A 25,232-nucleotide genomic window follows, 5' to 3' on the forward strand; every position below is an offset into this window, starting at 1 on the left:
GCCTGTCTGTCACAGCCCTCTTCCTGGAATTTTACCCAGCGTTCTAGTTACTTTGTCTTCATTGCTTCCATGTGTTATGAAGACATGGACAGAGACTTCAGAGCTCCTTTTATGTCTCTTTCAAATTGGCAGCAGTATCTCATATCCAAAAGAATCACTCTCCAAAGTAGTCCGGGGGAATGGCACCAGCAGTTTAACCAGAAAATGAAACGGGATTTCTGTGTTTTGTCATTGTGTCATAAGGAACAGTTCTGAGATTGTGTCATTTGTAGTTCATTGGCAGAATTAGATATGCTTGTATTCAGTTGCTGACGGTGGCTTGCTATATTCTGAATGGCTCTGGAATGAGAGGGAGGATTCTCAGTTACAATCTATGCAGCCACGATATCTGCAGTATTGGTGGCACTTAGGATTATTTGGAGGAGAAACGGGAGTGCTGTTCATCAAATGAGGTACTTGACCACTTAGTCACAAGTGCTGATGATTCCTTATAACACTTTTACCAGTCAAGAAGAGTGTAAGTAGGATTCACGCATCTTGGATGTGTATCGTTTAGAATATTTCACACTTGGTGAGTGTTCTGAGCTTTAGAAAGAAGAAAAGAAGCAGCATTTGTTTGCTGGCATAGGATGCATCTTCACAAGAGGAGCTTTGTGAGTGTATGTATCTACCTGTTCTTTTTTGAGGTACTTCACTGCTGCTTTTCAGTGTTTGGTGTTTTGCTGGTGACCTGTGGGCACTTATCTCCACGATGAAGCATTGTCTACCACAGACAGCTCAAAGGACTTGAATTCATAGTATGGGTAAGAGTTGAGCTATGAAACAATAGGGCACAGGTCTAGGCATGTCAAAGCTCACAACTTCCTCTCCATTTTGGTCTTTGTTTCCTATTGTTGCTGTCAGTGCCCCTGCTTTTCTCTCTTAATCTCACATATGTTATGAGAAAACAATATATATATACATATGTATGCCATACAAATAGATATACAAGTCCCCTAGATATGGATATAAGAAAAAAAATAGTATTTATTATAGGAGTCCTCAGGATTGGATTGAGTTCACAGGTCTGCTTGAGTGATAGAAAATTCAGAGTGATCTTAATGAGGTGATGATTTCCCAGACATTGTCTGGTCTTGTTTGTTTACAGCTAATCAGGAAGTTAGGGTCAGAATTTAAATGAAATCTACATGTTCACCCACATCTGCTTTTTCAAATCTGGGCAAACTGATTGAAGTAACACATCTGGGGGGTTTTGCAGTATTTGCTTTATCAAAATCCCAGTAAGAAAGTATTAGTCACTTCATTTATGAACTCATTATTGTACCCTGAAGAGGACACGAAATCTATTTTAACTTATTTCTAGAATGCTGAATCTAAATTAATTTGTCTTAATTGAGACACTTTTTTGCATTTGATATTTGAAGATAGGATTAATTCACAGCCATCTGTTATCTTATCTTGCCTTAGTTAATGATAGGCCCAGCGGTTTGGGGAAATGAAATGAACAGGCACAGGGGTCACTGTCATTATCTGGATCATTTCATGTGATGCAAATTAAATCAGGTACATCATGGCAGCTAATACTGCATATAATTCATTTAGTGAAGGCTTTCTCATTGATCAGTTTTAATTTTACTTCAAAAGTCTCATACTGCTCTCTTCAAGGAGGCGTCTTAGGTACTAGCCATGTGCAAAGAGTAGGCAGGAGGTGTGGTAGCTACTTTCTCTTGTCCCATCTGGATTCTTTAGACAGTTCTTGTAGATTTGGGGTTTGATAGGCAAAAAGGGCATGTCGATCACAGATATTCTGAAAGGAAGAAAGGTTACCCAGCTAGCCAAATATTGTTGGGAGCTGCAACTGTGCAACCTGTTTGCACTTATACCTGGAACTGACGTGCAGGAAGGAGCAGGAGTGCTGGAAGCGCAGCAATATAGGGATGACAGTAGGGTGATGTTAAATATATTGAATTCCAAAACTGACAATTACTGTGTAAATTTCAACTGTGAATCTGCAAACGCTTCCATGACCCAGTTACCCTGAATTGTTTATTTTCCATTTATTTTCATATTTAGAGGCATTTTCACTTGCTTGGCCTTTCTTTCTAAAAAACTAAATATAAGATTTTGGCTTTTTGTATCATTATGCCTGACTTTCACCACCTTGGTGATAAAAAAGAATCCCAGAGCCAGTGCAAAGCACTGCCAGGGCTGATAAATATCCTTCAGCAGAGATGAAAATTAGGCTCTTGACATGTTTCTGGCACAAGCAGAAACTTTCAAACAATATTGCTGTTATTATTTTGCTTATGAGGAGAAGCTTTTACTATAAGACTAAATCACTTATCAGACATTTAATTAAAGCTTTAGTGCTTTTCAGGTTGAAATCTTCTCTACTTAACAGAGATGGGAACTGAAAAGTGAAGTAACTTAATCAGTGTCCTGTAGTGAGTCTTCAGCAGCTCTTGGACTTGCATGCAGGAATCCTGCTTTCCAATCTCATCTGGTTAATATCTTCCTTCTCATACTGACTGGAGCTATAGCAGTTCCACCAGCATTATCCCTGTCTTGCACCTGTTTTTTCAGGATCAGCTCTAGTTCTGGAAATTTCATTAGTATGTACACATTTTATTAACTTTCTCTGCAAATGGTCTGTGCAAGTATTTTAATGTTCTCTTTCCCTGACTGAATAGTTTAGGGCTACACAAAATTTATTAATTTTATTATTATTTTGCTAATGCACTATCTTGCATATTTGGTAGTAAGCATTTTCACATCTGTGGCTGAATGATAGAAGCTAAAGCTGATATGGATTTTCTATTTTCCATCACTCCGTATCATTTGTAAACTCTTTAGTTCTGTAAAAGATCTGCTTTAAATAAATAAATGTATCCTGACTAATCCTCTTTGAATAAGTGGAAAGCATTTAATCCCATGATTCTGTAAATCCAGGGTAGCTGTCAAATTGTGTGTTCATTTTTCTGCATTATCTAAATCGGTTTGTATCAGATCTTTCATTGACAACAACAGTTTGTTATTTGGATTAAACACCTCTCGTGCTCTATAACCTTTCATTTAAGAGCCATTTGCATCCCTTTTTTTGGCTGCTACTTCAATCATCTGTATTTTAACAGTTCTTTAGGAATATTTGCTGCTAAATATTCACACTGCATTTAAAATTGCTTTTTTTTTCCAAATTGCTAACACTTCTTCAAGATCTGAAATTCAAACTATTTTTGTTTGTGTCACCAAGAGACTGAGTTCATTTATCAGTTTTCAATTTAAGAAAATAAAAATAGATGATTCATGAACTTCATTTCAAAATTTTTAAAAGTGGTTCATTAATTGAACAGCAGCTGGGGGGAAAAACTAATCAGCTCGTTTCAACTGCAATAGCTCATTATCATTTTGTCTGATGAAATCTTTGGAGGCTGGTTTCATGGGAAATGGGTCCTTCACACTGTTGCCCCTCAACTGTCTGGAAAAAGGTCAGTTGCCCCCATACAGTAATTAAAGCTCATGTTAGAACACGTGCATCCATTTTTTAATTGCTAAGGACAGAAACCCTCTCATTGTTTTGACATGAAGGAAATGTTTGGGTTCTTCCAGTTCTTCAGAACAGTTTCAGTGGCTCATGCTGACAAGTAAATATTTCTGATTTCTGAAAACAGAGTAAATATGACATGAGAGGTCTTGTCCAAGGAGCTGTAACAGTTCTTTCCTCTGGTATATCTCTTTATTTTGACCACAGGAAAGGTCACCACACCTCCATTTTAGCTTGTACTATCCTGAGTTGGGCAAGACTTTAGTTTGGGAACCATGGAGCTTTTGGAAATGGTACATATAATTTAGGGCCATATGTTACCTCTTGAACTTTGCAGTCTTAATACCAGCGCTGTAGGACAGATATTTTTTTAAAACATGTTTCCCAATAAAATAATAATGTAGATTCATAAATGAAAGGAAAATATGGAGAGTCAAGATTCTGGATTTTCTTCCCTGTTCTTGTTCAACCTGGGACAAACTTTTGCCTTATTTTGAGATTATTAAAATTAAACTTTCCTATAACCAGTCTTGTGCTATGATTATTTTTTTAAAAGTTCTTTGCAACAGCTACATGACATGTTTGGGAGATGTGTACAACTGTAATAACCATAATTATAGTATTGGATTTATAATGATTTTGCCAATTATGAACATTGTAGTAGAGTAACAAAACTCTATAACTTTCAGAAAATAATTTCTAGATTTTAATATTAAAATAGCCAAGCATACTTTTTAAATTTTCTTTTTTAATATTTCTACTAAATGAAGAAAAATCTTATTATTCAACTGTAGCTTTTGACATTTAATAACAGCATAATTGTAGATAGAACAGTCCATTTTTTTTTTATCTTGTAGACTAAAGAAGTTTATAAAGTAAGATATGAGGAAGTGTCTGTTTTCATGGTTTCTCAAGTCTGTTATGTATCTATGCAGTTCTTCTAATTCAAATTGTGCACACCAGCATAACATTATTTAGGTCATGGATAACTAATAAAAATTCAAAACCCCCGACGCACTACTTAGACATGCTACTTAGCCAAGTAGTCATTTTTATGAATTAAATTTATTGTACATCTGCTGTGAAGTAATTGGTGAAAGATCTTCTGCAAATTTTGTAATTAAAAATCACAAGCACTGAAAGTACTGGAAAGTACTGAAAAATAAATGCTTTGTTTGAGCTTCCACACTGAGACATGATCTCAACAAGGAAGGTAAGGCTGGCTATAGAACTAAATTCTAGTTAAGATTGCTTAACTCCAATTAGGATATGAAAATATTTTTCTAAGCTTTTTTCACAATAAATATTGTACTTCTTCCAAAAGAAAATCTGTATTCCACTTCATAAAGTCACAAAATTTGCACAACAACATTTATCTTTGCCTTTTCAATTCTGAACCACTGGAGTCCAGCGCGTTGTATTTTCTAGTTTCTCTCTGCCACCATGAGGGCAAAATTTTACTTTTCCTGGACAAGTTGATAACTTAACCTTACCTAAGAGCTGAAAATTGTCAGTATTTGAGGTGCTTCATAAATACATGCTCAAACTCTAATATGGATCAGTAGAATGGTTAAATCAGAATCTCAAATCAATGGTGAAAGTTATTGGCCTGGTCCATCTGGTTCCTCAGCACTTGAGAGGAAAATAAAAATTCTTCCAACTTCTCTTGGAAGCACAGCACAGGAAGAATGAGATTGTTTGTCCTGTGCAAACAATAAACACTAACGTAGCCCCAAACCCTTAGCACATCAAGTGGAAACTATTTATGTACCCACGGATATGTTTGCCTGATATAATGTGGTTTTTAGCCTCTTCTACTACTTAGCCAGACTTACCAGATTATAGAGGCATTTTCACAGATATTTAAGTAATGAATGATTTGCTATGATTTTGAAGATATGTAATCTTATCCTACAAACAAGTAACCATGAATTTTATGTGTTTACTGTAGGAAGGAAATTGTTATTTAACTGTGGGAAGATGAACCAGAACTCAGGGATATTGCACAATAAATCATTAAATTTGTGCTAAATAAATTGTTAAGTATACTATGAGTTCAAGTAATTTGTTGCCATTGATACACAGTTTCACTCTTGCTGCGCTTTGCAACAAAATACCTTTTCCACCTTCCAATAAAACTCTGGTTTGATTCTGCCCTTCTTTCGGAGCTCTGGGGGTTTGTCTAGTTTACTTCCATTGTGCTCTTCAAAAGACAGCTTTGTGCTTTGAGCTTTTTCTAATGATTGTATTTTGTACTTATGTTGGTGATATGAAAAACAAGCTTGAAAAGAATAAAATATAAGTAAATAAGGGTTTTTCAGTGACTTTCTTGGCATAATATGTCCAGGAATTTAGTATGAATTTAGTTCTCCCCTCATAATTACCTTAATGGTGGATAATTCCTGGCTGGGAAAGCCACATTGGAATTGGTTTCATACTTTGATACAAGCAAGTTTTATGGGCATGGCTACTAAATAGTGAAAAGATCATATTTCAAAACCTTCAAGTAAGACTCGTATCCCATGATGCTGTTTGGGCAACTAAAAGCCATTGGAATTGATCTCCTTTTTGCACACAGGAATGTGGCTAACCTAGTTAATTTTTTTATTGCAAATTCAGTGAAAATTACAAGCTGCATTCAAATACTGTGCTGTTCCCTATATATTGCATTACTTAAATATAACTTTTTTCAGAATTTCAGAACATATTTAGTACAGGTATTATGTATTTTGTACTATTGCCTTGGAAGCCCATAGTGACAAATTGGTAATGGTCACATGAAGAATAAAGTGGCTTAAAATGTTCTGCTTATCCAGTAAATATGTATGAATTTACTGAAGATTTCTGTAAAGACTATAAACTTCTTTGAAGTTTTTATTTTTGCTACTCATGGTTTAAAACACCACTTTTCTTTTAAATGCATGCCAAATTTCCAGAGTAAGGTATCTGTAATGGCTACTTATAAAGAGTGCAGCCTCTTCTACTTCAAATAGCATCATGACTCACTTCACCAATAGACACCTCTTTATTTCAAACAAGAGAAGCGTTCATTTAAATGCTGCTGAGGTGACAGACACCTGAACAGAAGCATCTGATGAAATGATGCAGGTGTGCCCAAAATCTGTGTTCTCATGGAACTTCAAAGCAGACAAAACTAAAACTGTAGCAGGTTTAAATCTGTATAATCTGTATAATATTCTAATTTTACTGTCACATGGCTGTGGTTTCCAATAAGCCAGTTTCAGTGTAGTATTTGTCCAGAGCATCAGAGCTGATGTGGCTGATGCAGCTTCAGCTTTGGGTTGTTGGCACCCATTACGGGGGACTGTCCCTAAATGTGGCTCTGCAGGCACCCAGCAGACCCCAGCTGTGGCCCTTCTTAGTGCCACAGCAGTCACATTATGCACGTGGGACACCTGCAGTATGGATCTGTGGGGTAAAAATTATGATGGTCACAGACGTGGATCAGTGACTCAGGGAGAGCAATGGGATGGCTCAATTACTGCTCCACTGGATAGAATGACCTGGAAGGAAATGGCAGGTTTGCCTGGGGAAGACATTCAGAACAGATCCCTGGGCTTAAGTTTCTTCCGTATTTTCCATTAATTCATTTGCTTTGCTGGGGATTTATGCAAATGATAACTTCTTCCCCTTCTTGTAATCTGAGAGCTCTGTGGAGCCCCTGGATGCTATCTGGCCGTGGGCAGTGTGAGAGCAGCGTCAAACACGTCACAGGGGCCTTCCCAAGGTCTTGGTTGAATTCCCCAAGGAAAACACATGATAGACAGGATTTCATGGCTGCAAAAGATACATCACACAACTACCACACACTCCTGGTTTAAGCAGTGAACTACAAGTTTTAAGGATGCCCAAATGCTCTCCGTATTTAAGTGTTGGTTTGATTTCTATGTACAGCCTTTGGTGGCCAGATCCATCCCATACAACCATCAGATCCATATTTTGTGTTGAACTGGTATTTTTGTGAAAATGTTCTAGTGACAATAGACTGTCAAGGTACACTTTGTAAATCCAGTCCCAGTAACTTCATCAAGCACTGAGTTGGATTAATGTCTCTCATTCTTGTCCGTTTGCTCTCCCACATTATATAAGAAACCGTGCTTTTTTTAATTAGAAATTTTTAGATCCAATCCTTAGATTTTTTACAGATGAAATTTTGCTGAAACAGAGGAGGAACAGAAATTTCCATATTTTAAATAAGAATTTATTGGGTGTAATTGTGATGACAAATGAATGCCCTGTACACTCTTCAAGAATCTGAAAGTTAAACACGTTGTGAGTAAAAGGAAAAAATTTGTATTTGTTATTCAATAGGGGGAAGGGAGGAAGAACAGCAAAATTTAAAGAAATATTCAATTTTTATCAGGTACAATAGTAATGAAAAATTGATATTTTATGGAGAAAAATTGCTCATGCTGTTAGGTTTAGTTGGGAATTAAATTTGCCTAGACATTTACATGTTTTTTTCCTTGAGATATACTTCTTTATTTCCTTTCTTTTAAATGACAGTAAAAGAATCTAAGCTTCTATATTGAAATAAAATTCAGAATTAATAATTTAAATAAGTATTTTGTTTTCAATTCTGAGAATTACAGTCTGATAGTCCCCTTTAATGAATTAGAACCCTTTGAGGATGGAGCTTGTCATTAACACACATCATCAGCTGATGCATTTTAATAATACATAGAGTTGGAAGAGAGAGGAAGTGTAAGCTACTGAAGCTTGCAAAACCAATCCCCTAAAGCTTTCATGTTTTATTTGAGCATATGTTTTGGAAGTGGTGGTGTTGACACTGGTGGCACTAATCTCCTCTTTATCTTGTTTTGATTAAAAGGATATTTGAATATTATTTTTGGCAAACTTTTATCTAGCCTCAAAGGGGTTCCCTTGTAGCAGCTACAGAGAAATGGCTATAATAAACATGTTCTATGATACACTTACATCACACATTGTAGCCACTGCTGGTGTACTCCAAGAATGCAAAATACTCCTGAAAAAAAACAGATGAGCTTGCATTCAATGCCAAGTGTGTGAAAATATAAAATTATGCTCTATCTTTTTTATTTGTTTATTTTGCAAACTCAGCTGTGTGAGTTGCTTCAGCTGTGTAAAGGCAACTGTGTATTAGATTATTCAATAAATCAGTTAGTAATATATATGGTTAGGAGACAAAAGGTTACAGCAGTCTTATGACAGACTTCTTTTTATTTTTTATAAAAGCACACATCCTCTTTTCTTTACATCTTTTTTGCCACCTGTTGGATGGCTGGGCTAACATTCCGTCAGAATGTTATCATTTTGCACCTTAAGTGGTATTAACAGTATAAAACAATTTTCAAAATACACAACAAAATATTTTTTATCACTTTGGTTTATGGAATATGCAGCTGTGTATAACTGTCCCATGGATAGTGAGCAGTGTAGATCCTCACAACCTTAGTCACTGCAGGACAACTTACAGGGCAATGGTTCATCCATTTGATCAAATATCACAATTGGGGAAGATACTTGTGTTCTGCTGTCCTTTTGCCATTTTATCACTCTAAAGCAAAGATCAAGGAGTGCACAGTAGATCATCTTTGTGTATTTGTGTATGACAAAGCCCCTGATTTCTTAGGCGCTGGATCAAGCCTCAGGTCTCCATTTCAGCATCCAACACTATTAGCATATTACTTCTTCATCCCTGTGGAATGTGTTTATAAGTAATATTGAGTGGTTTAAAAGCTTGCTTACCTCAGACCCCATGCTGCTTATTTGGTTCTTAAATATGGATTAAAGTGTCTATTTTTAGGTTTTAAATTGAATATACATTTTCAGTTGAGAGAAATGGGACTCATAGTTGGTCAGCAAAATCAGACCACTTTTTTATGCAGTTATTTCAGACAAGCCATTTTAATTACTCAGAGCAGAAACACATTTCCACCAAAAGCCTGCAGTATGGATTTGTCAATACTGGGATTCATTGCTCAAAGAAAGAATAGAATGGCATGGTGTAATATGGTGGAATTATTGATAGCAATTTCTTGTATTTTCCATCTTCTCAACATTGTGCTTGTGTGAGCTTTCAAATGATTTGTTTTTCAGCAGAACTCTTATTATTTCTTATCTCCTCTTCCAAAGCTGTGACTGTCTCCTGTTAGTCAAATGTTTGTTTTACAGATGGGACCTTCTTTCTGTTCTTTAACTACCCAAGGCTTGCAGAGTGTGATTCTGTTGTTCCACTGGCTTATGCTTCTCTGCATTTGGCACCTCCACAAACCCCTTCTTTTTGAGAAGTTCAGAGTTCATGTGATGTTGTTCTCATTTTTGTTCTTTTTGGAAAGCTGTGTCTTGGGAATGTCTACTGGTTGCACTCAGGTATTCAGGTCACATATGTTGCTGTGCTTCTCTGTGTGGTACACAATGGTCACACAGCTTCTCTTTGTGGAATGTTACCTCCAACTCAGAACTCTCCAGCTTTTGTCCTTGCTGCTCTGTTTCGTGGATTAATTCCACTGGCAACATTTTCAGTTGTTCTGGTTCCCTACATTTTTCTGTCCTGTTTGTTGTGTTGCCGTAGTTATGCTCCTCCTCAACATGCTCCTCCTCAGAGTCAAAGCTCACATGATCTTGCTTTTGAGTTTCAGAGGTTAGAGGGAAAGTGGTCATGTTTTCTGCTTTATGTTCCTCCTCCTTTTGTACATCAGAGAAGTTTTGTTCCTCCTTAAAAGTGCGTTCTGAGACTCTGAACACATGTTCTCTTACTCTTGGTTGTTAGTTTCTTTTAATAGATTACTCCCAAGAACAAAAGCACAAAGTGTTCAGGTCAGGTTCAGTGTTCAGATTGTTGCTGTTCAGTGCTTGGTATCTCATGGTCTGCTGTGCAAGGTACAGTGTCAGCACTCACATCCTTCTGTCATTTGTAGTTGGGTCTTTTATAATAAATAGCATTCAAAACTGAAGGATTTAGACTTGCTGGTCCCAAAGACAATTGTTTTCCTGGAGGGTGGTAGTGGCAGATTCTGAACTGATGTTCAGAAGGAATTTTGAATGTGTGGCAATTGTAAACACTTTTGTCCACTCCTCTAACCCAGGTCTCAACATCTTACCTAGCAATGCCTTGGAATTATACACTGAACTCATATCCTCCCGCTGTCTAAGCAGTCCTTGACTTCATCATCTGTGTAGCAAAGACTGTGTCAGTCTTTAAGTCATGAGACCCAATAGGGACTGTCATGTTAAATATCAACACTGCTGTCTTCCCTGAAAGCAGCAAACCCAGTAAGTGGTTAAATTTCCAGACAAGCTGTAGTCCTGAAGACGATCCCTTTCTTCTTTGTTGACTGTTGTCACTGGTAAATCCTTGTGCCACATGCTGGCCTTGTTCAAACTCTCAAACATAGCACAGAGAAGAAGCAGAATTAACACACTTGGTTTGATGGAGATGGTGACACAGAGAAGAGAGTTTAAGGGTATGTTAATTTTCAAGTACCTCAGTATGATTAAAAATTAGTTCATATTAAAATAAGAGCTATGACTACTGTCTGAACTTCATAGGCTTTCAAGGAGATTATATTGAGAATCTTTGCATTAGTCTCTATGATGTTAGTTGAGTTGATGCCTATAAAGCATTCAAAAATCCTATTGATGAGTGTTAGAAAAAGGGTTCATTTAGATTGATAGAATCTCTTATGATAACATTTATAACAAAAACCTTAGCTTTGGCAGACTGATGCCTTGGCTTTTCAAAGCTTCTTTTGGTTTTAGATCCATTATGGAAAGCTCTGTTTTTGTGTAGTTATCCTTTTGATAAAAAATAGTCTACTGATACTCTTCTAGGAGCAGTCATTGTGCAACTTACTTATTTACTCCACAAAGATGCAGTAAAAATATTTGCTATTCCTGCAGCACTTCTCTTCACAAGTAATTGCTGCCTTGGAAGGGACCAGACCCTTGAATTTTGTAAATGAATCCCAACCTATATTTTGGCCTAGTAAAGCTTTTTGGTTTTTTCCTTTTAGTTTATGTACACAAATTAGTTGTTTTATAGAATATGTATATGGATTTCATCAGTCATGAAACACAACGAAGCAACCTAAAAGAAAACAGAAGTGATAAATGGTTTCCTGGCTTCTATTCAAAATTCTTGTTATGTTGTGGAGTACTTACTATGAATGCTTGGCAACAAAAAGGCAAAGATCCTATATTATACAAATACTTAAAAGCCTGCACCCAGAGACAAGAGAATGAAACAAGAGGTGGTTTTATATATGTAGTCCCTGCTGTCTCCTTCACCTCTCCTAGGAAGTAGTTATGACATAATAGGATTTGAAGGTTACTCTTCAAATTTCCTTTCACCTTCAAGTGAGTAACCCATGTCATACATTGCAGAAAAGCTGTCCTCTTGACATCTAGTGGTGGAAAAATGGCTTGAAATAAGTCTTCCTGTCAGAAAGAACTGGAAATCAGACTTACAGAAGTTAAAACTTAATTCTCTTCTGTTTTTTCTTGTTTAAATTTTCAAACCATCCTGTGGGCTAAGAAAAAGCTGAGCTTAAATACATGTGTATAACATCACATAGTAGGTCTGAAAGCCTTTAAACTAAAGTTTAAAGTTTTCTTGTGTGAGAATCAGTTGTTTCTTTCCTATCTATCATCATTAAATTGTTTTCTTGCTGGCAAGAAAGAATGCTGTATTATTTCAAAGCTATTAACATTTAATCTCCTATCTTAAATTGCTCAACAAATATTACAAGTAAATATTTGTGAATTTTGTCCTATAAATTATTACCAGCACCTTTTTCAGCCTCTGAAAAGACAATTGGTCTAGAAATATGCCTGTTGGAAATATTTAAGAACAAATTTATTCTTGGACAAAGATGTTTCCTAGAAAGAATTATTAATCTGAGAAAATGTATTTTAAGACATTTGTATCTGAATTTTTTTACAGTTCTTCTAGCACAAATTTATATTACAATTGCCGTTAATTGTTTAAAATGCAATTTTAAATCAACTAAAGATGATTCTCACTATATTTTTTTTTTATTCTCAGTTGTCCCTTTTCAAATTGTATTTATATATATTATTAGCAGCCGTCCTCCTTTCATGTAGTTAGCACAGCAGAACACTAACTCTGTAATTTACTGATTTTAATACCAGCTATTTCTCACTGGATATTGGTACACGGGCATAGAATTCTTTGGAAAAGTAACAATAAGAATTTCCTTGCTAGTTCTCTAGTAGTTGTTGCAAAACAGCTGAGATGCATTAGCTTCTGTAATTTCTTATACTTTCCTTTCCCCTCATAGAAAAGGGTCCTTTACTCTCTTCAGTAATAGGTAATTGCAGACCATGGTTAGTCTTCTTTTAGTTGAGCTCTAGTCTTTTGTTGGAGGGTAAGGTTTTCAGATCATATCTCTTCTGATTCTTGTTTGCCCCTCTCTTTTGGATACTAGTACAGGGTGGAGATATCCAGAAGTAATATTGCTGGTAGATTCAGAGGGGATAAAAGAACTGAAAAGAATGTTTGAGAAGCATTTACTCTACTACAGAGTGTCCTGTTTAGATCTGGCTTGAATGATGTCTGACACATAGGAGGGTAATCCATCCTCCACTATGGACCCACCTCTTAGGAAGGCTCCGTCAAGGTACCATAACATAAATTACAAGAAAACTCCTTTCCTGAATAAATTAGTGAAGAGGACTTGAAGACTAGATGGTCCTGGTGTTTGCTTACAACCAAAACACAGGAAAGCCTATATTTAAAAGCTAGTGATAGTGGTGACCTGAAGTGTCAAAAACTCAGAGAACATCAGCCTGCAGGAAGTAATAAAAGCTTTTAAAGGACATAACTTGAACTGGAGAGGATCTGCTAGCAGTTGGATCTTGCACTGTAAAGAAACCAGGCTTTTATACCATTATGAAATCTTGTGGCTCCAAAACAGAGTTAGATTTCTCCTTTAGTATTTAGTTAAATAATGAGGAGTAATGAGTCTATTTTTGTTTTTATTTTAAAGTGTTGTCCAAGAAGGAACAAAACCCAATTGATAATTCTCAGTCTTTCTCAGTGGTATACTTAATGCTCTGAAAGCTGCCCTTAATTGCACAGCAATCAAAAGTTTTTGCTATATTTCCATGGAGGAACTAAAAATTCTGATAAAATTAAGAGGAGTTTGGCTTTAGATAGAATTGCATCTCTCTTCCACCTCAATGTCAATAAAACCAGCTATGGGAATGAAGCCAAATTCTTACTAATACTCTTGAACTGTTGCAACAATACAAGGACAAATTTATTTTATTTTGTAGTGGCGAATACTTTTCCCTCCTAATTTTGTGGGAGTGTTTTTCTCCCTACAAGGAATAAATTGCACATTCTGGAAATAAGTTAGTCATTCTGAAGTTCAGAATTCATGAAGCTGTTCCAGCAGAGAATGGATATGGAATTGCAGCAAAATCTCAAGGTCACTGGGAATATTCTTTGGGGTATTCTTATGTGGCTTATCTGTGCTCACATGCCTAATTTTTTTTTCAGTGCAAAGAATAGCCACTTGCAGAGAATGGAAGCCTTAGCCCGGCCCTGTGCCATCCCTTATTCAAGTTCTTTTATACTCCTCTTTTTAAAGAAGCTGTCAAGTTCTTTTCTGAAGCTGACAGGAAAGGCCAAATCTGCAGTACAGGAAGAGAGGCAAAAAAGAAACTTTTTGTGTTGATGTTTCACTAAGTGAGCTAAGGAGAATTTTAGAATCATGTAATTTACTCTGGAGGCATTTACTGTACATAGCTATAGTGATGGTAATTTCTTTCATTGTGGAAGTGAAAAGATAACCATCAATCAGTTGTCAATTGGTCAATTGCAGAAGTGATGAAAAGAAACTGGTAGGAACAATCACTTCTGTGGCTACCTAGACTATTTGGGGTTTTAAGGAAAATACGGGAACTGGAGTCTGAGGAAAAGGAGTGAGGTTGAAACATAAAAAATAATCGACACAAGGGTAAATGGATCTCCTATAAATACTGTATTTATTTTTTTTTTGTGCGGAGTATAAGTGCTGCAAAAATAGACAAAGAGGAGTTTGCACTGAGGGACCTTTGAACCGAGCGTGTTGAGAGCTGGAGGTGTGATGTGGTGTGAGTATAGGGACTGTTTAAATGGTGGCTTGAAAATGGAAGAATATTTTGTAAAAAATTAGCAGACAGCTAAATTATTTCAAATATTCTTATACGTTCAGCAGTAATTGCAGTTATATGCTTATGTGTGAAGGAAAAATGATTTGTGTTGTTACAGAATGAGAGAGGCATTATTACATTTAAGTTGCAAAGTGTTGTGAGAAATACTAAAAGGCCATGTATAGTACTGTTTTTACATATATAACATGGAAGTTGTTTTCAAAATGAGCTTCATGGCACAGGCTGGAATGAACGCTGTGCATTTAACAGTTATTTAAGTAGTGTGAAAGGCAAGTGTTCATTATGTATGCATATTGCAGGGGGGGGTAAGCTTAGGACAGAAGTAGGAAAAAGATTAAATTCATCTATTTATGAAAAGAGTTCAAACATTATCGATACAGGGTGGTTTATGCTGTGGTGTTTTGTTTTGGATTTTCTTCCCCCCTTCTGTGGTAGGTAATAAAAAGGATTACAGGCCCTCCAGAAGGATGAGATATCATCAGTTTGTAATCCAGCCCATGGTTTCCTAGATACCGTATTGTCTATTCTGTTCCGCTATGTGAAAAATGTTGAATATCAACAATGGGTTTCAGTGCTGTATTGTTGAGTTTTGTATGAACTAATCTAGCTTCACTAAAAAAAAAAAAAAAAAAAAACCTACAGCTTTGGACAAAAGTCTATAGCCAGTGCATTCGTAACTCCCCATGCACAAGAGCTGACTGTGGCTCTGGGAAGACATTTTACTCATTTGATTTCTTTTTTCTTGTAGTCTTCTTGTCCAGTTCTCAGGTGTTTACCACCTATTAGAATTTCACCTGTGTGGGTCCTGTGTCTGAGAAAGTCCCAGGACTTGTCAGCTGTATAGGCCTCATAAAAGGCAGCTCTGTTCAGGGTTTGAAAGGTAAGCTTTTGCTGAAGTCCTCTGCTGTCTGTGCTTTAGGATGTTAACTTTATTGGCCTAGTTCTGAAACTTTGCAGCTTATCACTCGTTTGGAGCTTTTGTAGAGGGGAGCAGGTTTCAGCTTAACAGGGGAAATAACCATTCTTGGAGAGAGAGGTGGCTGGGTTAGAGGGGGGATGGATTTGAATGAAATCTGCCTTTCTTCTTATAGAAGCTGAATTGTAACTAACGACTGAAAATAAGGAGAGCATTACCTGCTCAATGAGGTGTTTCGAGGGCAGGTATTCTGCAAATAAGTATCCTTCAAAGATAGGGGAAGAGTACAAGGGAAAGTGTTTGACCTGTGGGCATGGTATTTCCAGGACAGACAATCGTACGGTTTGGAACTGCTTTGCCATGAACATTGAATTGTTTTTTCTTTTTTTCTTTCTCTCCTTTTCTCCATCTTTTTTACTTTGATCTCAGAACTGCCTTAATGTTTTGTGGAAATGCTATTGGGGGTGCTGTTTGCTTGAAATAAAGTGGGTGGAGAACAATTCAGGGTAAATAAGATTCATGGTCAGAAAGATTCTGTCATTAGTCCAATTTCTAAAAAATGTGTGTTTTTTCCTTTTCAAATAAATTTTTCCTAATTTATTAAAGCAATTCTTCAATAAGCAAAAGACCCCACAATAGTAAGAATGTACAGATGTATAAACTGTGGTGAGCTAGATTAGATGCACAGTAAATATTTATTTGTGAACTTAAAAGTGTTTGTTAAATGTTTAACTTTAATATACGCATTTTATATTAAAATATTTCTACCTTTTTAATTGCAAATTATTTTCTACATTATGTATTAATATTTTAATCTTTTCAGCACGTAAATATTTGAATTAATTTATTTGCTTGGAAAAATAACTTTGTCGACAAATACTTTTACTGTAAATAGGGGAGGATGTTTTTTTATGGAGAAACAGAATTCCACAACAGCTTTATTTATTTTAAGTAATGTACTGATATTTGTGATTAGAGACCAACTTCCAAAAATCCTCCAGGTATTTTCTTGTCTCTGTGGAAGATTTTTGCAGAAGGTATGCCAGCTTTCAAAATCTTTTCTTTACCCTACTGCAGTGTGATGTTTTTCCCATCCCCCTTTTAACCTAGGAATTAGGAGAAAGTACAGATGATGCTTGCTTAACCCTGCATTTAGTGCCAAGCAGTGATGTGCTCCCTATGAAACCATTTCTGACCCTCTGCTTGCAGTGGTGAGCTTGAATTTTTCCCCTTCCTTGCCCATCATTGTCGGTCAATTATGGGATGGAACTGAACCAGAAAATCTGGTACAGTCTGGCAATTAGTACAAAGGGTTTCCAGTCTAGTGTGAAGACAGAGATGCAAGAGCCCCAGCAGCTAGAGAAATAGTTTTGATTGGCCATGGACATTGCCTTTTAGTGCTGCTTGGTTACTTTCTAAAGATACTGGCTCTTCTACCCTACAGGTCTTCTCCTTAAAGTACTGCATTACGGGCCTACTTTTTATAAGTCTTTTGGGAAGTGGGGGGGTCTTCTTTTTTTAGCTCTAGCATCTCCCATTTGCAGACTGTCATTTTAACCCATCAAACAGACACATTTTGACTTGTACAACAAAGAACCAAGTTATCAACATTCACAGAAACTGACATTTTTAATTCAGGCTTCATTATGTCTTCGGTTTATGACAGTGAGCTACAAAGACATTTAAAGTTTTTTTTTCTTTTTTTCATTTTAAATTCAGCACTGGGATGTTTATCTTTCTTTTAATGCTCATATTTCCCTTTCTGCCTTTATTCTTTAGTAATATATAATTAGCATTATCAAAACCATCAGCTATTATCCACTGTGACTTTTGACCTTTGTTTTTATCTATCTGGCATTTTCCAAAATAAATTGCTGCGCAAATTCTGTTTATGTTATAGTAAAATGTAATTAATTAAGCTCCTTAAAACATTCATCATAAAAATAATCTCTTTTCATATTACTAAGATTTAATACATGATTACATATATGTAAACTTTTTAAATATTTGGTATTGTAGGATAAAAATTAATAAAACAAAAATCATAATTCAAAAATAACATACAGAAGTCAGACATTTTCAAGGGTTAGTGCTGAGTCTGTAGCCTCTACTTCCTGCTATCCTAAGAGTGAGGAAAAATCTGATATGAGTTGAAGTTCAGAAGAAGAGCTGGTCATGCCAAATAAAATTTTAGACCACTTTTTTCCAGTAAAGCTGGTATCTTTGCTGAATATATGAAGGCAGTACTCAGTCAGATCTTGTTCAAAACTAAAATGCAGTATAATTAGATAGCACTGCAAGCAGTTACCAAAGTAATAGGAACATCAAGCATTCAACCATAACCACAGTGTTTTGTTTGCGAGAGTTTTTGTTTTCCTACGAGTCAGCAGTTTCTGGTTTATGCTTGGATAACTGTGTATTTGGGATGTTGGGATGTTGTCTTTTGTAATTGTAAAAAAAGTAAATGTATGATCTAATCTCTTCGTACGTGCATCTGAAATATGACAAACACACATTCTGAGTTTATATTGTCATTTTTACTTCGTTCTGTCAGTCTCTGCACAGTGGTACTATGGGAATCCCTGAAGGTGGTTTTAGGCACATGACAGCAGAATATTCCATTCAGCACTTAAATACCCTTGGCCATGTTAATGGCAAGAAATACAGTAGCAGGGACTGTAGATGTGATGACAAGATTAGCACATTGCCCACTTCAATCAGGTACCTCTTGTTTTTGTATTTATCACTCATCATTCCCAGTTGACTGATGGCTGTCACTCAACAGCTTTCTTTGGCCAGAAAGAGTTTTCTTTAAAGATGTCAGCAGTGATGTTGAATTCCATAATAGGTCATTTGCACAGAAAGTCTACATAGAACAACAAATTAGTAGCTTCTCTTGTAGATCTTTCGATAGGATATATGGAAAATGATGTGATAGTGTTGTTTATTACACCAGGAAGATGACAGCACAGTGTAGGTCAAAATCTAATTTGGTTACCCAGAAACACATTGTCCAAGGATTCACTGATGATGCTTTAGACAGGAACTGAGTAGAATCGTTATCCAGATATTAATATCTGCCAATTTCCTGTTTGTTTATCGGAGAAACAAAATAATAACTTGCATTCAAGTGCAAGGGAAAAGAAAATTGTAACTAATTTTGTCTTGGCCTAAAGAATTGGTGTAAAAAGGCACAAGAGCAATTTAAATTTTTTACCACTTGACAGGTTCCCATTAATGGCTCTCAACAGTGCATACTCCAAATGCACTTTAGTTGGATTTTTTCATTTTTTTGTTTCCTTTTGTCTTTAGTGACCAAGAAAATTTGACATTGAACAGGGACTACCCAATCTTAATTTGTGACTCTTAGTTACATATTGTGGCCTTCAGGTTAAGTACTTACACAAACATGGTTGAGCTGTGAGCTTTGACAGTGAATCACTGTGTCAGATTGTTTGATTGTAAAGTTATTTTCAAGGAGATAAAAATCTGTTCCTAGCTTGCATCACTTTTCTACCAAGAATAAATCTAGTTCTAACTAGAATACCAAGAATAAATTCTCATTCTCTCTCTTTCCAAATGTGTTTTCCAAACACTGCTATGCCTATTAAGTATTTACCTATAATTAAAGTTTCAAAGTGCCACTTTTTCATGTGAAAAAACTGAGGCAGAGAAGAGCTGAGTGACAACATTACATTTAGGTGTGGATTATTGCTTTGGAACTGTACATTTGGAGTTTACAAAATCTCCCCTCTCAATGCATTGCAACAGCTTTTTTCTAGTGGTGCCTTTCATAATTTTCTGGATTTCATGGTCAATTAGATTGTCCTTCACCTCTTAATAACTGCTATCTCCAGAAAATAAATTTTGAACAAACTCCCCAGCTGCAGGGTCCGTTCTTACACCACTGATATTGCAGTTCTGTGGTTTCAGTGGGATGATGATCAGACCTCAATGTTTAACCCCCACAGCACTCCAGCTCTTGAGCCCTGTTGGTTTGTGGTCTGTCACTCCATTGAAGAACTTTGGCTCAGTTGTTGTTTTTGCTGCTGTTCTAGAAAATCAGGCAGCATGTTAGTAGAGCTCAGTTGGAAGGTATCTCTGTGCCATAAATCAAGTCATGGAAATAACATGTAAGTACCATAGTTCATATATATGTATGAAAGAGTATCTATTGTATCAGGAAACATCTGTTCTTGGAATCTGTTTTCTGAGGTAATGAGGCCTCTGCCTGGGGGAAAAAAACATAAAACCAAAACCAACCAAACAAACAAGCAAACAAAAGACAAACCCACCATCATCACAAAGGTCAGGAGAGTGTGGCTGTGGTGCAGATTGGCTCATATCAGCTTTTGTAAACAATCAGGAGCCAATCTCAGCCCTGACATTCTGAGGACCTTCGGTTAGGGCTTAGGAGCTTGTCTCTTCAGAGAATGAGTCACTCAATGAGCTGGTCTCTAGTTTGTCAGCTGCACTCTTTGTGCATATTCCTTTCGTCCTCATTCTGTGATTAAACGTATCTGGCAACTGACTGCTGGGGCTGTTTATTTGGGAAATGAGTTGGGCTAAATGTACTAGCAGAAGGTGTTGTTATATGGAAGAGAATGAGAGGTCAAGCCCATTGCCTGAGCCATGATCTACCAACTTTTCTGCTCTTAGAATTGTTTCCTTTGCATGGCAGGTTCTTCTCAGCCCTTCTACTCCTCCTGTTCCTCAGAGTAGGAAAAGTAGCTGAAAAACCTCACCCTGTAGGAGTTTTTAGGCACATTACAGGGTTTTATGCTCCCAGTTCCCATTGATTTTCAATTCAATTTTCACTTAGATGAAATTCAATAGGAATAAAATACCTAATTCCTTTATGCCATTGAGAACCTTCTGTCCTGAGTCTTACAGTAGCCTATGGAATGAGTGAGCATTGGCTGTTAGTGGGATGTGACAAGCATTAAGAAATAAGAGATTGGATCAGTGTATTTCATGGGACTTTATACAAATCTAAGCAATTGGTATTTCATATAAAGTGACTGGTTTCATATAAAGGAGAAGGGGAAAAATTACTAGTAAAGACATGGTGATAGCAGATTCTCAAAGAACAGATACTACAGGCACAAGCAGAAACTATGCCATTGCAGGGGATGACAGGCTCTGTACTGAGAGACATCTTTTGTTAACACAGGAGCCTTAGCCAAAGGCTCAAAAAGGAATTTTACAGGAATCGAATTCTTAATGACAAGCCTAAAGGACTATCATGAGCCTACAGAGATAGAATTGAAGTAATCAAGACACAAAAATGAGATGTGACCAGCAAGATGCATGAAACTGCACTGTATGAGCAGTAGGGAAACCAAGGTATAGCCTTGTTAGTTAGCAGAAGGAGGTGATGTCAATGACAAATGAGGCTGAAGGGGTACCTAATACCTGGAATATGTAATATTTTACTTTTAAAAAAGTCAGCTGTGGTGCACATTCATGACTCAGATGGCTAGCACAAGTGATATTAATTACAAAAGGTTATGGATGATTTGAAATTTTTTGTAAGTTATCTTCTGATATCTCACATATTGCATGGACCCTCAGGTAATCCACAGATCACAGGCTGAGAAACAGTAAATAGTATGACTACCCAAGTCTCTGGCAGATCTTTTTTTGTCTATGAGTCATTGGCATTGTTATGAGGACATGGATTGTAGAGGTGGCCTCTTCCTTGCTCCCATTTCATACCTTCCTAGAATATTTTTTAATTTTTTATTTACCCTCTGTGTCTTCATTGCACGGCTGATTTTTTTTTCTTTCTGTTTCTTCCTGTACCTGTAATTACCTTTTCCATTGAGTCCTATGGATTTTCCCTTTCCAAATTGTCTAGTTCTTCAGCTTACTCCATATGATATTCCTTGCCATTATCCAGCCCCTATTCATTAGAAATTTTCTCATGACAGTTTCTGAATCAAATTGAGAGCTAAAAAGTGGTGCTGTGTTGTGTTCTCTTGCCACTGACGAGAGGAAAGATAAAGGAACCCTTGGCTTCTACAAGATTCTGTGTATCTGTAAAAGTAAATATGCTGATGAGAACTAAGGAGAGATTTCAATCCTGTTCCATGTAGCTATTCTACCAGTTACCTCAAGGGCAGATGCAGATACTTCAGCAAAACAGCACTTTTTATGTTTTCATTTTTAATTTTGTACTTTTTTTTAATGGCAAAACAATCTCAAAAATGCTATTAATTTCTCATTATTAAAGTTCCATTTTAAGTCATTTCTATAACTTTTTTTTTCTAAATATGTTCAAGAAGTTGTTTTAAAAAATTCAGAAATGTGTGCTAGAACTAAAAACTTTTCTATTCCAAATTTTCCAAAGCATTTCAAAATTTCCTTTTTCTGTCTTTGGAAGAATATTTAATTTATGTACAACAAGTGGTAGGAAAGGTGTTAACTTCTGTGTGTTAGAGCTCTAATTAGATTAAGTTGGACAGCACTTTGCATGTTCTCTCAAGCTTAATTCCCATGATCACCATGCTTTGAAACCTTTATTAGCGGGTTTTGTTAAAGATGCATCACTTTAGAGTTGTTATTCATCTGAAAAGAAGAGTGGATTCAAATGTACCCTTCTTTCAAAGCTGTGTTTGTCACTGACCTCAGATGTTGAACCGAGAAGAGAATTAGTTTCTAAGCACTGCACTGTATGTGTGATGCCAAGAAAACTGGAGAGTTCTGACTGGCATCCTTCTAAGAGGGGTGATTTGAAAACCTTATTGTCTCGTGTGTTACATCCATCAGAGCCAAAAATACTTGGGTGCTGTTAAAAGACATAGAGATTCAAAACTGGCTATTGTCTCTCTAGTGAGGAGCTGACAAGATGAAATGAAGGAGGCAGCACTGTGGAGAAAGAAATATTGGGATCTCGGTTTGAAAGAGGAGGTTATGCCTAGAGATGTGGAAACTTCCTTCTTTGATTCATGAGGAAAGTGGAAAGAGAGTGACTATTTGGGTGGCAGTCTGTTGATGATACCAGGCTTTTCAGGACAATAAAGATGAAGACACTTAGCAGGACTGGCTGAAGGATCTCATGAAACTCAATGAGTAGTCCTTAAATATCCCATGAAATTCAGTTTAGATAAGCCTTAAAGTGATACATCTGGGAATAATCAAAACTTTGCAGATAAAATGATGGGCTTTCAGCTGTCTTACCATCAAGGAATGAGATCTTGGGATGATAAAAGACAGGTACATGAAAGAATATTTGTAGTGGTTAGTGGTGTTCAATGAATGTTAGGAATAAATAGGAAGGGGATAGAAGATAAGTAGAGAATATTTATGCCAGCATATAAATACATGGTGCACCCACATCTTGCATATTGCCTGCCCCTACCTTTTCAAAAGCTTCACAAAAGGCCAACTAGGATGATCACAGGAACAGAGAGATTTCCATTAAAAAGAATCTCAGCAAAGTAGACTCTTTGTATGCCTAGAAAAGGAGACTGTTGGGAGAGATGATAAAGGTATCTGGTCTAAAACATCATACACAAAGAAGGTTCCTACATGCGGCTTGTGCACAGTCTTTGCCAGGACAAGAAATGATGGCAGATGACAGATGTGGGAGCTGGAAAGGAAGCAAAAGAAGATCTTTAGACATAACATAATTAAGCAGCCACAGGGTACTGTCAGAGTTTAAAGTTTCTATAGGTTCAAGGGAAGCTTGAACAAGTTCCCAAAAGGGAAATCCAAAGAGGTTAAAATGACACGTGAACCTTATCTGGCTGGAGTAGTCTTTGAGACTCAGACAGGTGGAAGCTGGAAGAGTACCCAGGGGAAAGTGCTATTACAGGCCTATTATGTTCTTCTCTGGGTACTTGCTTCTGTCTACTGACTGAGACAGTGCTTGGCTGGATGGACATTTGGTCTCACCCAATACAGCCATTATATGTTCTTAGGATGTCCTGAGTTCACACTTTCTTTTCATATCCAAATGATGGACAGGTCAGAAACTGAAGCAGAAGTATCCTGGGTAAATAGTTTGAATGCTGAAATTTGCATTCTTTATGAGTGCATCTTCCTCTTCAGCTAAACTAAGGAAGAATCTGTCTTCCACAGTGCACCTAGTTGGCAATCAGAGGGAAATACTGACAATCAGTCATGTTTTTAAAGCTCCCAAGTTCAGATTAATATGATTTTTAAAAATGTAGGGAAATCCATGAAAAATTTATCAGTATATAATAGCTGAACAATCTCTCCAGGAGGCTTTAATTTCTGCTTCTAATCTTTTCATCTCAATCTGCTGGGTCAGCTTTGCACTTCTCCTTGTGTGCACAATGGGGAACAATGTTTAGCTGATGACAGAAATGCAGGATGGGGATTAAGTACCCCCCAAGCTTTCTGTATTTTAGTAATGGTATTGAAGGTTCCCCGGTCCCTGATTTTTCTTCCCTCCTACTCTTCCAATAAATTAACTCGTAAATCTGAAAATCAAGACATAGCTTCACTGGGCAGGGAAAATACACCCTGCAAGTTTTCCTAAATACCCCTTTAGAAAAGGCTTAGGTTTGATTATTGTAATTGATTATCTTAAGCTCCTGAGTGTCAGAATTCTGCCTTACACTCAGCATGCAGTTTGATGAGAAGATGGATTTGGCAGCAGTCTTAGGTGTCCTCACCTCACCACTCCCTCCCTCCCACCCACTCATTTCTGGCCCGTGGCCCAGGTTTGCTCCCCTAATCCTAGATAGAGGTTCAAAACTAAGTTAATCTAAATATTCACTGCTGTTAAAAGCAGCAGTTACACTGTGAGCTTTATCTCTGTCTTCCCTTCTCCCTGTGACAGCACAGGTGTGGTGGGACTCTGTGGATAGAGAAAATTGATAAGTTTGTTGCAAAGGTTAGTTTGCAGCCTGATCAGCTCACTGGTATAACTGAGCACTAGTGCCAGCATGTGACAGCTGGAGGGAATGGGAATGGGAAGGTGGCCTTTTGCTAGGTGGTAACTCAGAGCTGGCAAAGTTCAAACCTACCATGAAGTTGCACCTCCTGTGGTGTGTTGCTTTTAGGGCTGCATGGTAAGCCAGAGTCTTGAGTCAATCTAGATAACAAGTAACTTAACAAATAGTCTCCAAAAGAAGTTGAAAAACAACTTACAAAAGGAATAAAAAGTAATAATAGCCTTTTTTTCAAACACATCAGGAGCATGATTACTGACAGAAAATCTGTAAGATGCTCAAGGCATGAAAAGAACATTCCAAAAAGATAAAGCCACAGCAGAAAAGCTGTGATTTTTTTGCACCTGTGCTTACCATGGGGGAGGTTGGTGAGAATCCCATCCCAGAATCTTGATTTATTGAAAGCATTTTAGGATTTTTTTCAAATTGAAGCATCCATAAATAGTTTATAGAGTAAATGAACAAAGCAGGCTACAAAAACTCATCAAGAGCAGAGACATTCACTTGGAAATTCTAAAGAAATTCAGGAGAGAAACAGGTGATTGTGGTGTACAGCTTCTTAGCTCAAATAATTTTGAGCCAGAGGACTGGAGTCTGACTAATACAGCAACAGATTTTAAAAAGGGATTCAGGCAGATCCAGAAAACTACATTCCAGTAAACTTGAC

General features: G+C 36.9%; 1 protein-coding gene across 5 annotated transcripts in view; it reads left to right on the top strand.

Annotated features, from left to right (window-relative positions):
* LOC135419504 (uncharacterized) overlaps nucleotides 1-25,232 on the top strand; it is a 280,805-nt gene that overhangs the window by 174,700 nt on the left and 80,873 nt on the right. The window lies entirely within an intron of this gene.

This window comes from Pseudopipra pipra, chromosome 10 (genome assembly GCF_036250125.1).
Source record: "Pseudopipra pipra isolate bDixPip1 chromosome 10, bDixPip1.hap1, whole genome shotgun sequence".
NCBI lineage: Eukaryota > Metazoa > Chordata > Aves > Passeriformes > Pipridae > Pseudopipra > Pseudopipra pipra.